A 15,050-nucleotide genomic window follows, 5' to 3' on the forward strand; every position below is an offset into this window, starting at 1 on the left:
TGATTAATAAAACTTTCAAACTAATAGAAATTAATATTCCTGAATTGAAAGTTTTGAAAAATTTTGGAAAATCTAAAAAATATACTTCAAGAGTTCAACAACGTCTAAACAAGAAAAAGGGTTACAATTCTGGTTCTGGTTTTAAAAAGAAACCTAATCAAATCGTAGCTACAAAAAGAAAGGTGTTGGTTTTATTCCACCAGAAAACTATAAAAATGAGAAAAATACTAAAACAAAAACAGAATTTGTTTCAGGTGGAAGTTCAGAAGATGAACAGAAGAAACCGTTTTGGAGACAGTCAAATCAAGAGTTTCTTGCTGAAAAAAAGAAGAATGGAATTGAAGTGTCACATCCAAAGGAAACTCGTACCTGTTACAAATGCAATGAAGTTGGTCACATTGCATGGAATTGTCAGAAAAACGCCAAGACAAAATAGGGAGTTTCTCAGAAATTAAAAGAAAAGATTGTTGATGTCGAACCACCAATTGAGAAATTTAGAATTTTCGAAAATTCAGTTTATGAGATTGGTGAGTGTTCGAAGAAGAAGTTTTACAAAAAGAAAGAAAAAGACAACCAAGTGTGGGTTGTTAAAAAGAATGATGAAAATGTCGGCGATGAATCTGGTTCCACAAAGCCAGAAGAGCCACAGGCTGAAGTGAAAATTTCGGTGAATGATGATGAGTTTCCATCACTGAAATTTGAAGAGGTTAAAAAGAAAATTGGTAATGTTGAAATCTCGAATCAGTTTTACAAAGAGAAAACTAAGTTTGATGTCGAGAAAACTTTTAATGGAAGTGTAAAGAAAATTTTTGGGAAAATGCTGAATGGGAAAGCAAAGGGGGTTAAATATTTTTATGCAACTAAAAAGGCAACATACAACCCCACTGCGCAAGAACTGGAAGCCATCAAGTCTGAAAAGACTTGGATGGAAGTCTGTTTCCCATAATAGTCTTAGGACTATGTCGGAGATCCCAAGTTTATATCGTGGATCAGGAATCGGCATCATTCTAGTGTTTGAAAAGTTTGTTTGAAAGATTTTGAATAGTGTTTGAATTTTACAGGTTGAAGGACTACGCCGGAGCTTCCAGGTTGGTAATTGAGAAGCAGGAATCGACATCTTTCTGACTAATTTGACAAGTGGTAAAGAGGTTTCTGTAGATGTCTCATTCCTACAGGAAAACCTACAAGTGATATTATTTGGTTTACTTACATGTGGTATTTGTTGGTTATACTTTGAAGAGATTATGTTTACAAGTGATACAGAGGTTTCTGAACTGCAAATAGTAAATCAGGGACATTAAGTTGTACTTGATTTACTATACATATGAGATTGATAAACAAGATGATGAACCAGATTCCCATGTTTCACAAGTGGTAAACTTAAAAGTGGTAAAAACAAACTTATTTTCCGGAAAAATCATTTCGATTGAAACAAACTTAAGTGTTTTAAGATCTAAATGAGAAAATGGTTTGTTGAAAGGGGGAGTTCAGATTGTTTTTGCCGAGTGAATGGCGATTTGATGTGATTCGATGTCAGTTGTCAAGTTTCTGTATAGTTTCTCTTTCTTTTTAGTTTTCAAGTGGGTCAAAAGTCTAGTAGTTTTCAAATTTCCTTTGAAATGTGTTTGCATTTTAGGGGGAGTAGGGAAATTTCAGAAAATCCAAAAACATTTGAAAATTTGAAAAAGACAAAAACATGATAAAATTCAAAAATGAGTTTCGTTGTGAAAAGAGGAAATGATAGTACATCAGTAGGCTGTCACAACATGCTAAAGAAATGTAAAGATAAAATGTGATAAACAATCTTACTGTGGATATGTCAGTAGATTTTTACACATTTAAGAGATTGTGACGAGATATAAACCTAAAAATTCAAACTTGCTTGTTCTGTGGGTTAACACAAACTTGGATATATAGGTAACCCCTGAAATCTTGTTTGAAAGGTCCCTTATTCTGAGATACTAGGTCTTTATGCTCAGTGATATCTGGGGTATTATCCCGGGACTTCTGCTGTATGGAAGTATTGACCTAGTCCCCGGACACTACAACAAAAATGGCTTTTTAGGACCTTTTCTGTGGGACGCTTGTTAAAGAGGGTCCTAAAAAACTATTTAATAGGACTAATGAACTTTTAGGGTCCTTTTATAATATACTCTACTGAACCGGTGTCCTAAAAAACTATTTAATAGGATGGATGATTTTTTTGGGTCCTATTATCATATAATTTAATAGGACACTTAAAACGTAGATCCTAATAAAGTACTTTATAAGACATTTAGTTGTTAGTGTCCCATTATGTGGTATTGTATTAGGACACTTGATCATCTGGGGTCCTATTATAACATAACTTAATAGGGCACGTTGTAGTTAAGTCATAAATGTTCAGTGTTATAGGACCCTTTCTAGTCGAACTCAAATTAGAACTTAACTTAATAGTACACTTGACAAATTGAGTCTGATAACTTCAAACTTTATAGGACGCTTAATCATTGTGGTGTTATTATAATACACCGTAATAGGACACTTGATATTTGAGTCATAAAACACTAGTTTTATAGGACGCTTATTCGCTAGAGTTTTATTATAATATAACTTAAAAAAACACTTGACACTTGGGTCTTATAAATTTAAACTTTATAGGACGCTTAATCATTGTGGTGTTATTATAATACATTGTAATAGGACACCTGATATTTGAGTTATAAAGCATTAGTTTTATAGGACGCTTATTCGCTAGAGTTCTATTAGAACATAACTTAATAGGACACTTGACACTAGGGTCTTATAACTTTAACCTTTATAGGACGCTTAATCATTATGGTGTTATTATAATACACCGTATTAGGACACTTGATATTTACTAATGTGGCTAAAATTTAATACATATGGTTATGTATATAATTTTCTGTGACCAAAGGTTATATAATATCTACACTTAAAATTTAAAAAAAAACATGGGCCTTTACATAACATTCATCCAATCATTGTCACTATGTTTATTTTCGTGTGACGATATATTATCAAATTTTATGAAAAAATGTGTGATTAAATGTTAAACTTACAACATATTGAAAAATTTCCCAAAATTATTTCATTCTAAAACTTCCCACCAAAATATTTATCCTATAATTTAAATTTTCCCTCAAAATATTTAATCCTAAAACTTCCCACCAATATATTTCATCCTAAAACTTGCCACCAAAATATTTATCCTAAAAGTTAAACTTACCCCCAAAATAACTTCTCCCCAAAAATATTTCATTCTAAAACTTCCCACCAAAATATTTCATTCAAAACTCCCCTCTCAATTAATATTCTCATTTGAAAAATTATATTAATTAATATTATAAAACAAAAAAGAAATCTTACTACATATTAAAAAATTTATCCTATTATTAATGTTATATATTCTAACCATACGTGTTTTCTTCTAAATAATATGTAAGAGTATGCATATTAGTTTCGTTTATATACGTTTTTAATGTATGCAAAATTAGTACTAGTGCCAAATTTCCCGTACCGAATTATTATCAGTACCCACTTTTTGGCATTTTCGGAACGGTACCAATATTATACCGAGTTTAATTTTCAAATTCCGGTAACGTAGAGTATCGTACCAAACATTTTAAGTACCGGTACCTATACCCATAGTTGACGATTTTCGGTAGCGGTATTTTCGTATCGATGCTGAGCTCATCCCTAATCATATATGTATTAATAGACCATATTGGGCCTTAATGGATCACAATGGCCAATAGTGGGCCATATATGTGTGTTAATGGACCATATTGGGCCTTAATGGATCATAATGGAGAATAGTAGTCAAACTTGTCTTAATGGACCACAATTGGTCATGTGGATGGAAATAGTGACCTAGCTGAGAGTGTGCTTGAGGTATTTTTTTATTTTATTATTCTCAATCTACACACATTATTTAACATGATGCTGAGATCAAGCAATTAATCTTTTATGTTAGTATTTCATTAAACTTAATCAACAATCTGAATTTCTGAATAGAACTGATTTAGAATGCATTGGTGCATCCATCGCATGGCCCTATCCATTCATCTCGGTATGTATTTGTTAAACTTGTGATACAAATAATTTTAATATCATGGAACTTAATGCTTATACATGGATGGTTTATTTGTAGGTAGTCCATGAGGATTGAGGACGCATGATGACTCAAGATTTTATGCTTCTTATTTCTTTAATTTCTTTGTTAAATGTTAAGACTTTATGTTAGATAATGTTATAACTTATTTATGGTTAGTGTTTTTGTTATGAACATGCTTATTTGAAATATAATGAAGTTTTATTTCTTTCATTAGTTGATGTTATACAATAACTATTAGGATGTTATATGTTGATTGTCTGTTTATAAAATTGGTTTTATAATCTTATTTGGGATATTAGGACCATTTTCTTGATATTAAAGTAGCTATAACGTTACATCATAAGGGTTCTACAAATTAATTTTTAAGGACGCTTGTATGTGTATCAAAAGATTAAAAGTAGGTAATCACATATTAGAACATTGTTAAAGTGTCCTAATATTTTCTTTTTAGGACGCTATTTAAGTTGTCTATAGACATATTATGCGACCATAAAATTTGTTTCATAATCTTATTTGGTATATTAGGACCCTTTTCTTGGTATTAAATTAGCTATAATGTCACATCATAAGGGTCCTATCAATTAATTTCTAAGGACGCTTGTAAGTGTATCAAAAGATTAAAATAATGTAAGCACATGTTAGAATATCGTAAAAGTGTCCTAATATGTTTTTATTAGGACACTATTTTGGTTGTTCGAAGACATATTACGCGACCATAAAATTGGTTTTATAATCTTATTTGAGATGTTAAGACGCTTTTTTAGTTCCGGGACTTATTACGACCCCTTTACATGAAATGCTTTTACCGTTAGTCCTATTAAATGAAAGGTCCTATAAAATAACATTTTAGGACGCTTTTGCGCGTACTAAAAACCCAGTTTTCTTGTAGTGGGATAATGCTTTCCGCAAAAGCTTGAAACATCGCTTCGCCCTCAGCATGCTGATGAAACAATAAAATTGATAGTCGCTGCTGTTGAAATTAAAAGATCCTCTAAAGGGGACACACCAAAAGTCGAAGCCGTCATCTCTCTGCGTATACGGAAGTATCGACCTGAGCTCTCACGGCCCTCGCATCAAACTCCTATACAGATATCAGCTGTGGTATACTCACCTGTAAGACTGAATATTGGGATCTGGATACGGGAGTATATTCAAGTAGTGAGACACACGAATAAGTCAGTATCTAAGACATTAACATCGTATCTCGAATCAATTGCACTTTGTGTGAGAATTTCAGTGGACCGATATACTGAAAATCTAGGTAAATTGTTTTGAACTGAAAATGTAATCAAGCTTAACGGTGTTAGTGACATGTCTCATAAACTGATATGATCCTCTTACACGAACTCACAAAAATATGTTTGTAAATATTTCATTTCTACATTCTCTTGCTTTTACAAGTGGTGTCTTTTACTTTCTATTAGAAAAATCCAAAAAGATTTTGGGTGTTTTATAGCATAAATCTTTTGAAAAGACCAAAAAGATTTTTGACAACTGATGTAGGAAAGCTGATTTTCAAAATTCCGAGTGCTAAACATGATGACATAATTGTGAGGGGGAGTGTGGTTGAAATATCCAAATATGTTGTCTAAATCAAAAAATGGTTCATCATGTGTGTGTGAACTAAGAGAGAGTGTTGTTGGTGTACATGTTATGAGAAGGTGTCATCTGATTATGTCAGACTGTTGGTGCATTAAATTTGTTAAATCAAAAAATTTATTTCTGGGTTAAGTCTTTGCAGGTTAAGTTGTGTCACGTTGATCCAGATACTCAAGCTAGAAGATAGCCAAGTTTTGATCTTGAAACTGAACGAAAGTCAGGTTGCGATTCATGAGAATTTTGATTGATGAAAAGCCAGTCAATGATCCTGATTCAGATTTTGCTGAAGAACAAAGGAATGCTAGCAAATCGAGAGGGGGAGTCTGAAGATAGAGAGAAAGAAAAGCCTAGAGACTGATCAAGATTGAAGATGTGAAGATACAGCATTGTCGTGACTCGATGGACGACTCCGTCAACATATGAGGGGGAGTCTGTTGGTGCACTTCATCTGTCGACTTCGTCTTGGATCGAGTCATACATTGTATTATATAGATTAGGGCACAATATACGAGAAAATAGGCGAGTGTATGTGTTTAGAGAGTTAGTTTCGCTTATAGGGACATTGTCTAGAGGTTCCGCTTTTATGTCAAGTGTGAGGTTTCGCTTATACAGTAAGTGGTAGGTTTCGCTTATTCGTACATGACATTTGAAGCGAAACCTCACACCTATATAAACCCTATAAGCGAAATCATTTGTAACTTTGTCAAATTCCATACCGAGGTGCTGCCGGTGTGACGATTGAGCTGTAATCATTGTCAAATCAATAAAACAGTAGATTAAGTGAAGAACAAGCTATTTCTACCTACGTTTCTTGTTATTCCGCACCTGAAACATAGAAGAACGCCTCTGAACGACTCGTTCGGGTTAATTCTCGATCCTACAATTGGTATCAGAGCCTGGGAGGAGGTTTTCTACAGAAATTAGCTGGATTTCATCATCATTTCTTACTTCTACACCTTCTTTCTTCAGCAGATCAAGATTTACCGGTCGGAATTTGTTAAAAACTTCACAGACAGTGCGCAATAGAACATTAACAAACCCTGGAAAGTTTCAGATCAATTTACGGAGTAAAAATGGTTGAAATTACCTTCGAACTTGGTTCCGCTTATTCGGACATAGTGTAGTTCCGCTTTTCTGTACATCATAGTTCCGCTTATTCGGTCAATTATCAGAGGTTCCGCTTCAAATTACTTGGTAGTTTCGCTTCAAAGGACACATAGTTCCGCTTTTGTGTCACAGTAAGTAAGGTTCCGCTTCAAAATCATCAGGGTTCCGCTTGAAAGGTTCCGCTTCAAGGGACATATTTGGAGTTTCACTTATTAGTTTCGCTTATTCAAACATCAACCAGTTTCGCTTATAAATATATCAGAAGGTTCCGCTCTTCTGAACATCCTGGTTTCGCTTCAAAGGTTGATTAAGGCATAGTTTCGCATATTTGGTCATCAGCAGATTCGCTTATTTGGTCTTCAGTAGATCCGCTTATTTGTCACTGTTTTTGATAAACGTGCTAAGTCATTATGGATACTGAATTTTACAATGCGTTTGCAACACCGTCTACTCCAGCTGCGATTGTTCAGGCCATGAATTTAGAAAACGAGACGGGAACCACCCAAAAGCCCCCGAAATTGATGAGTATCGAAGAATATTACGGGTGGAAAGATAGATTCGAGAACTGGGTTCAGGCGAATCATCTTAGATCATGGGAATGCATATTGAAAAAATACGTGTTGCCTCGAACAGAATTGCAGGTTATCAAACAGTTATCAGAATTCACAGATCAAGAACGGGTGATGTACAAAGCCAAGAAGATGATGATCAGTTTATTGCAGCAAGCGATCAAAGAAGATATATTCATATTGCTTCAGCATGACAAAACTGCAAAGTCAATCTGGGATGCTCTTAAAGTAAAATTTGAGGGTAGCGAGAACATGATAAAGAGCAAGAAAGCGCTGCTTAAGAAAGAGTTTGATCTGTTTAGCAGTTTACCAGGTGAAGACACAAAGAAGCTGATTGAGAGATACTGTCACTTAGTGCGATCGATGTCGATGTTGAGTATTACTAAAGATCGTGAAGAGTGGGTAGACAAGCTAGCCGATGCGCTACCACAGAAAGAGTGGGGAACATATCTGATGATTCTGAAGAACACAGGTGTTTATGATGGATTAACGATTTCTTAGTTTATCGAGAAAATCGAGAGTCAGGATCTGGAACAACAGAAGATCGCCAGGATGAACAGTCCAAGTGGTCAACAGGATGTAAAGATGTACTATAAAGGTAGTGTTCCAGTTCCTGAAGCTGAGAGAAGTCCGAAAATCCAGACTGCGTTCAGTGCTGGGGATTCATCAGAAAAGGCTGATCAGGGTTCTGGCAAAAGCAGTAGTGGATTCTCATCATTTCCGAGTGTTAATCCTAAAGAGTCAAATTCAAGTTTTCAGTCACAAAGCACAAAAACGGGAAATGGATATGTGATTCAGTGTAACATCGCGCTAAATCTTCCAGAAGGCCAAAGCTTTTCAGAAGACACTGCTAAAGACCACATGGCTCTACTTGGTTCTGTATTGTTATCATATGAGGGTCTTGTAGCTGGTCGGATTGGAAATCCTATGCTCACCAAAGAGGATTACGACCAAATTGGCGCCGAAGGGATGGAGTTAATGGATATCAAATGGTGTCTTGCAAGTGTTCTTCGACGTGCTGAAAAGTTCAAAACAATCACCGGGAGAAATGACTTTCTTGATGCTCATGTATCTACTTTAGGTTTTGATAAATCTAAAGTTACTTGTTTTCGATGCAGGGAGAAAGGCCATTTCAAACGGGAGTGCAAGGGTAGAGAAGCTAGCGGTGCTCAGAATCCGTTCGGAAAAGACGACTACTACCGGAAAGCCATTTATCAGCAGGTTGGTCAATCTCAAGACTCACAGACGGCTCATGGTAGGAAGATTGAAGATTCTAAGAGAGCATGTTTAGTGGACTTCAGCTGGGACAAATACATATCTCCTGACAGCAAAGCCTGTATAGTTGATCAAGATGATGAGAGACTACCTGAAGGTTTCAGCTGGGATATGTTCGTTGATGAAAAAGGAGAATTCAAAGCCTTCATCGCCAAGATTGTCAGAGAGCCAGACATGTTTGCTACCTGGATGAAGTCTATTGGAGTAAATGTGACGAGTGAGGATGAAAAGTCTGTTACATCTGATGAAAATTCAGAAAGTGTTGATGAACTTTCAGAAAATGTTGAGGAAATTTCAGAGAGTTTAGATGAGAGTGTTCAAAATGTTGCTAGTTCTGAAAAAGAAGTTGTATTTGATCAAACACCATCTGATTCTAGTTTGTCGGATGCTGATTCTAAAAAGACTGTACAGTTTGATCAGTCACCAGTTGATAGTAGCAGTGATGATGAGGAAGAAAAACATATCAATATTGCAAAATCTCATCTTTCTCCTGAAAGTTTTCATTTCTATTTTGCAGATCGCTTGGAGAAACTGAAGGAGAAAAGAGTTGCTAAAGAACAACAAAAGAAATCTGAAGATGATGTTCAAAATGTTGAAAGTGTTGCTGAGAAAATTACTTATGTTGAGAAAGTAATTGAAGCTGAGAAAGTGAAAGAAGAAGAAAAGGTGATTGAAGTTGTGAAAACAATTGAGGTTGAGAATATTGTTGAAGTTGTCAAGCCTTGCACAAAGTGTTTGGAAGACTGCAAGGAATGTGCAGCAAAAGACGAAATTATTGCTGAGTATGAGAAGAAGAAGGAGCACTTATTGTTCAATCTCAACTATGTAAAAGAATCATATGATGTCTTGAACAAAACAGTAACTGGTCTCCAAAAGACAAACTCAGACAGAGAACAAGCACTGACGATGATGAATGCAGTCATGATGTCAAAGCAAAAAGCCATAAATTTTTACATCGAAGAAAGTGCTAAGTGGAAGCAAGAGTTGGAGACAGAAAAGATTGAGAATGAGAGAATTAGACGTTTATTGCAAAGTTATTCTAGTTCTGATTATCTCATTGACCGTATTTACCCAACTGTTGCAAGAATGGAAGCTTTTCAAGACGAGAAGCCGAAGAAGAAGAAAGATTGTGGTAAGAAACTGACTGTTAGCTATAACAAGTGTCCGCCTCCAATTTGGGAAGGGTATTCTCCTAGAAAACCAAACGAGGAGCAACTTGAGAAAGCAGTCAATATAAAGCTAAAAACCGACACAACTGACATTTTACCAGATAACATTGATATCACGTTTACCTCGTCTGATACCGATCATGAGTCTGAGTTAATCAAAAAGGTGGTCGATCAGGTGTTGGATACTGATGAGGAGTCCGAGTCAAAGTCTGGGTCTGAAGGGTTAAATTCGTCAGTCAACAGTCCAAAGTTGTCGGTCAAACGGTCTTACAGTAAAGAATTTATGTTATCAAAGGCAAATTTGAATGATGAAACATTCGAAGTTGTTTATACTTTGAATGGTTCTGACAAATTATATTACAACAAAGAGTTTCCTATAATGAGTACTAAAACAGAATTGATTAATAAAACTTTCAAACTAATAGAAATTAATATTCCTGAATTGAAAGTTTTGAAAAATTTTGGAAAATCTAAAAAATATACTTCAAGAGTTCAACAACGTCTAAACAAGAAAAAGGGTTACAATTCTGGTTCTGGTTTTAAAAAGAAACCTAATCAAATCGTAGCTACAAAAAGAAAGGTGTTGGTTTTATTCCACCAGAAAACTATAAAAATGAGAAAAATACTAAAACAAAAACAGAATTTGTTTCAGGTGGAAGTTCAGAAGATGAACAGAAGAAACCGTTTTGGAGACAGTCAAATCAAGAGTTTCTTGCTGAAAAAAAGAAGAATGGAATTGAAGTGTCACATCCAAAGGAAACTCGTACCTGTTACAAATGCAATGAAGTTGGTCACATTGCATGGAATTGTCAGAAAAACGCCAAGACAAAATAGGGAGTTTCTCAGAAATTAAAAGAAAAGATTGTTGATGTCGAACCACCAATTGAGAAATTTAGAATTTTCGAAAATTCAGTTTATGAGATTGGTGAGTGTTCGAAGAAGAAGTTTTACAAAAAGAAAGAAAAAGACAACCAAGTGTGGGTTGTTAAAAAGAATGATGAAAATGTCGGCGATGAATCTGGTTCCACAAAGCCAGAAGAGCCACAGGCTGAAGTGAAAATTTCGGTGAATGATGATGAGTTTCCATCACTGAAATTTGAAGAGGTTAAAAAGAAAATTGGTAATGTTGAAATCTCGAATCAGTTTTACAAAGAGAAAACTAAGTTTGATGTCGAGAAAACTTTTAATGGAAGTGTAAAGAAAATTTTTGGGAAAATGCTGAATGGGAAAGCAAAGGGGGTTAAATATTTTTATGCAACTAAAAAGGCAACATACAACCCCACTGCGCAAGAACTGGAAGCCATCAAGTCTGAAAAGACTTGGATGGAAGTCTGTTTCCCATAATAGTCTTAGGACTATGTCGGAGATCCCAAGTTTATATCGTGGATCAGGAATCGGCATCATTCTAGTGTTTGAAAAGTTTGTTTGAAAGATTTTGAATAGTGTTTGAATTTTACAGGTTGAAGGACTACGCCGGAGCTTCCAGGTTGGTAATTGAGAAGCAGGAATCGACATCTTTCTGACTAATTTGACAAGTGGTAAAGAGGTTTCTGTAGATGTCTCATTCCTACAGGAAAACCTACAAGTGATATTATTTGGTTTACTTACATGTGGTATTTGTTGGTTATACTTTGAAGAGATTATGTTTACAAGTGATACAGAGGTTTCTGAACTGCAAATAGTAAATCAGGGACATTAAGTTGTACTTGATTTACTATACATATGAGATTGATAAACAAGATGATGAACCAGATTCCCATGTTTCACAAGTGGTAAACTTAAAAGTGGTAAAAACAAACTTATTTTCCGGAAAAATCATTTCGATTGAAACAAACTTAAGTGTTTTAAGATCTAAATGAGAAAATGGTTTGTTGAAAGGGGGAGTTCAGATTGTTTTTGCCGAGTGAATGGCGATTTGATGTGATTCGATGTCAGTTGTCAAGTTTCTGTATAGTTTCTCTTTCTTTTTAGTTTTCAAGTGGGTCAAAAGTCTAGTAGTTTTCAAATTTCCTTTGAAATGTGTTTGCATTTTAGGGGGAGTAGGGAAATTTCAGAAAATCCAAAAACATTTGAAAATTTGAAAAAGACAAAAACATGATAAAATTCAAAAATGAGTTTCGTTGTGAAAAGAGGAAATGATAGTACATCAGTAGGCTGTCACAACATGCTAAAGAAATGTAAAGATAAAATGTGATAAACAATCTTACTGTGGATATGTCAGTAGATTTTTACACATTTAAGAGATTGTGACGAGATATAAACCTAAAAATTCAAACTTGCTTGTTCTGTGGGTTAACACAAACTTGGATATATAGGTAACCCCTGAAATCTTGTTTGAAAGGTCCCTTATTCTGAGATACTAGGTCTTTATGCTCAGTGATATCTGGGGTATTATCCCGGGACTTCTGCTGTATGGAAGTACTGACCTAGTCCCCGGACACTACAACAAAAATGGCTTTTTAGGACCTTTTATGTGGGACGCTTGTTAAAGAGGGTCCTAAAAAACTATTTAATAGGACTAATGAACTTTTAGGGTCCTTTTATAATATACTCTACTGAACCGGTGTCCTAAAAAACTATTTAATAGGATGGATGATTTTTTTGGGTCCTATTATCATATAATTTAATAGGACACTTAAAACGTAGATCCTAATAAAGTACTTTATAAGACATTTAGTTGTTAGTGTCCCATTATGTGGTATTGTATTAGGACACTTGATCATCTGGGGTCCTATTATAACATAACTTAATAGGGCACGTTGTAGTTAAGTCATAAATGTTCAGTGTTATAGGACCCTTTCTAGTCGAACTCAAATTAGAACTTAACTTAATAGTACACTTGACAAATTGAGTCTGATAACTTTAAACTTTATAGGACGCTTAATCATTGTGGTGTTATTATAATACACCGTAATAGGACACTTGATATTTGAGTCATAAAACACTAGTTTTATAGGACACTTATTCGCTAGAGTTTTATTATAATATAACTTAAAAAAACACTTGACACTTGGGTCTTATAAATTTAAACTTTATAGGACGCTTAATCATTGTGGTGTTATTATAATACATTGTAATAGGACACCTAATATTTGAGTTATAAAGCATTAGTTTTATAGGACGCTTATTCGCTAGAGTTCTATTAGAACATAACTTAATAGGACACTTGACACTAGGGTCTTATAACTTTAACCTTTATAGGACGCTTAATCATTATGGTGTTATTATAATACACCGTATTAGGACACTTGATATTTACTAATGTGGCTAAAATTTAATACATATGGTTATGTATATAATTTTCTGTGACCAAAGGTTATATAATATCTACACTTAAAATTTAAAAAAAACATGGGCCTTTACATAACATTCATCCAATCATTGTCACTATGTTTATTTTCGTGTGACGATATATTATCAAATTTTATGAAAAAATGTGTGATTAAATGTTAAACTTACAACATATTGAAAAATTTCCCAAAATTATTTCATTCTAAAACTTCCCACCAAAATATTTATCCTATAATTTAAATTTTCCCTCAAAATATTTAATCCTAAAACTTCCCACCAATATATTTCATCCTAAAACTTGCCACCAAAATATTTATCCTAAAAGTTAAACTTACCCCCAAAATAACTTCTCCCCAAAAATATTTCATTTTAAAACTTCCCACCAAAATATTTCATTCAAAACTCCCCTCTCAATTAATATTCTCATTTGAAAAATTATATTAATTAATATTATAAAACAAAAAAGAAATCTTACTACATATTAAAAAATTTATCCTATTATTAATGTTATATATTCTAACCATACGTGTTTTCTTCTAAATAATATGTAAGAGTATGCATATTAGTTTCGTTTATATACGTTTTTAATGTATGCAAAATTAGTACTAGTGCCAAATTTCCCGTACCGAATTATTATCAGTACCCGCTTTTTGGCATTTTCGGAACGGTACCAATATTATACCGAGTTTAATTTTCAAATTCCGGTAACGTAGAGTATCGTACCAAACATTTTAAGTACCGGTACCTATACCCATAGTTGACGATTTTCGGTAGCGGTATTTTCGTATCGATGCTGAGCTCATCCCTAATCATATATGTATTAATAGACCATATTGGGCCTTAATGGATCACAATGGCCAATAGTGGGCCATATATGTGTGTTAATGGACCATATTGGGCCTTAATGGATCATAATGGAGAATAGTAGTCAAACTTGTCTTAATGGACCACAATTGGTCATGTGGATGGAAATAGTGACCTAGCTGAGAGTGTGCTTGAGGTATTTTTTTATTTTATTATTCTCAATCTACACACATTATTTAACATGATGCTGAGATCAAGCAATTAATCTTTTATGTTAGTATTTCATTAAACTTAATCAACAATCTGAATTTCTGAATAGAACTGATTTAGAATGCATTGGTGCATCCATCGCATGGCCCTATCCATTCATCTCGGTATGTATTTGTTAAACTTGTGATACAAATAATTTTAATATCATGGAACTTAATGCTTATACATGGATGGTTTATTTGTAGGTAGTCCATGAGGATTGAGGACGCATGATGACTCAAGATTTTATGCTTCTTATTTCTTTAATTTCTTTGTTAAATGTTAAGACTTTATGTTAGATAATGTTATAACTTATTTATGGTTAGTGTTTTTGTTATGAACATGCTTATTTGAAATATAATGAAGTTTTATTTCTTTCATTAGTTGATGTTATACAATAACTATTAGGATGTTATATGTTGATTGTCTGTTTATAAAATTGGTTTTATAATCTTATTTGGGATATTAGGACCATTTTCTTGATATTAAAGTAGCTATAACGTTACATCATAAGGGTTCTACAAATTAATTTTTAAGGACGCTTGTATGTGTATCAAAAGATTAAAAGTAGGTAATCACATATTAGAACATTGTTAAAGTGTCCTAATATTTTCTTTTTAGGACGCTATTTAAGTTGTCTATAGACATATTATGCGACCATAAAATTTGTTTCATAATCTTATTTGGTATATTAGGACCCTTTTCTTGGTATTAAATTAGCTATAATGTCACATCATAAGGGTCCTATCAATTAATTTCTAAGGACGCTTGTAAGTGTATCAAAAGATTAAAATAATGTAAGCACATGTTAGAATATCGTAAAAGTGTCCTAATATGTTTTTATTAGGACACTATTTTGGTTGTTCGAAG

This window comes from Helianthus annuus, chromosome 14 (assembly GCF_002127325.2).
Source record: "Helianthus annuus cultivar XRQ/B chromosome 14, HanXRQr2.0-SUNRISE, whole genome shotgun sequence".
NCBI lineage: Eukaryota > Viridiplantae > Streptophyta > Magnoliopsida > Asterales > Asteraceae > Helianthus > Helianthus annuus.